Source organism: Hydra vulgaris, chromosome 10 (genome assembly GCF_038396675.1).
Source record: "Hydra vulgaris chromosome 10, alternate assembly HydraT2T_AEP".
NCBI lineage: Eukaryota > Metazoa > Cnidaria > Hydrozoa > Anthoathecata > Hydridae > Hydra > Hydra vulgaris.
This window is the reverse complement of record NC_088929.1, coordinates 22,560,001-22,561,892: the sequence shown is the minus strand read 5'-3', so window position 1 is coordinate 22,561,892 and position 1,892 is coordinate 22,560,001.

Genomic DNA, 1,892 nt, shown 5'->3' with positions numbered 1-1,892 from the left:
TGTTGCCTAATGCTTAGTATATATAATGTTTGCCTTAGTTATGCTCAATGTTCTTAAAAGAACAGAGTAATAATAAATTATTGATTTCTGATGAGCTTAATTGTTGAAATACAGTGTGAAATGTAAAAAGTTTGATAAATGTTCCTCTACTGATTTCGTTTATAAATAAAAAAACTGATTTTTCATAACATTCGGCATCGACCGATGGTTACCAGGACCGATGTTGATGCATCGGCAGGTCGATGCATCGGTGCACCCCTAATAGTCTGTAAACTTGTCCTATTTTAGTAGGTTTTAAGTTTTATTGTCTTGAAGATTTTATTTTCTATATACGAAATTTGATTCTTCCTACAAAGGTTTTGATTGAATTTACTCTTTTTATATTAATATTGTCAATGGCTAACTGAGAAAGTTGAAATGATAAATCATCAGAGTTACATATTGCAAAGCTATGTAACTCTGATGATATATATAGATTAGTAAATATTTTTTTACTCTATAAAGCGGTTTTTTTTATAATTTTTAAAATTAGTTTCTTTTTTTCAACCTTTCGTGCAACTTTTTTTTTGATGAGATTTTTTAAGACATGTAATACAAGGGTTATGCTGGTATTTTGAATTTATAATTTTCTTATTCTTTGGAAAGGTTTTTTCATATAGCTTAGAAAAAAAGTTTATAAAATGATCATATGCATTAATCGCAATCAGTTAAGAGTTCCTAATTGATTTCTAGCAAAAATTTTAGATATTTTTGAAATAAGCGAAAGTTTTAAACAGATTGTTAATTTATTTGTCTCTTGGGCAAGTGTGCTACCACTGTGCTACGGCTGCTTTTAAATCTTACTGTGACTTAAAGAAATCTTTTAAAATTTATTTTAATTGCAAGAACTTATGTTATCAATTTAATATAATATAATCGCAGTATATTATGGAAAACCAACTTTAACTTTAATATCCAGCCCTTAAGAAGTTCAGAGACTTTATAAAAGTCTAAAATTCTGCATAAACAAAAAAAACAAGCAAAAAAACTAAGAATAAGTTTAGAACAGAGACAGAAAAAGTTATATTAAACAAAAATAAATTTTCGTTTTTTTCATTATATTTAAAAAGTTATTAATTGTCAAAGATGAGATTTTTATGAAAAAATTTTGATTTAAGTTTTACCAATTTGCATTAACTACGTTGAGTACTAAAAAATGAAGTCTTGCGCCTTGCGCTATAAGCATGACGTATAAGCATTTACGCTTTGAATAACTGATTCAAAAATAATTGCACTAACAGCTACTCAGCTCAGTTCTAAATATATATATTTTGATTTTACTTATTTCAATGATCATGCGGAAAAATAAACAGTTTTTTTTTTAACAAAAATCATTATAGTTTCATCAACATGCATTAACAATAATACTAACCCCTATAACATTTTAAAGTTACGTTACGTATTGTAACGTAAACGGGATTCGTTACATTACGTGCAAAATGTCCGTTATTTTTACGTAACCGAGACGTTACATTTTACTTATCAATACGTAACACTGTAACATAACGTTAAGTTCAAAATGCCCATTATTTTTTACGTAACCGAGACGTAACATTGTAACGTAACGCTAAGTGAAATATGTTATTACGTAACAATATGTAACATTTTGACCTAATAACACGTAACATTGTAACCTATGGTATCCTTATAATTAATTGTGCTTTCATATGTACATACAAATTGATAGAGATCTATATGTATAGAGAGAGCGCTATACATAGAGAGATGTAAAAACCATGACTTAGTAAAAGCTTCAAGACAGAAAGATAGATTAGAGAGAGGAGGCGGATATCACACAGAAAGTGCGAACTACACATCATTGGCATAAGTAATTTAAAGTGTACGATGTATAA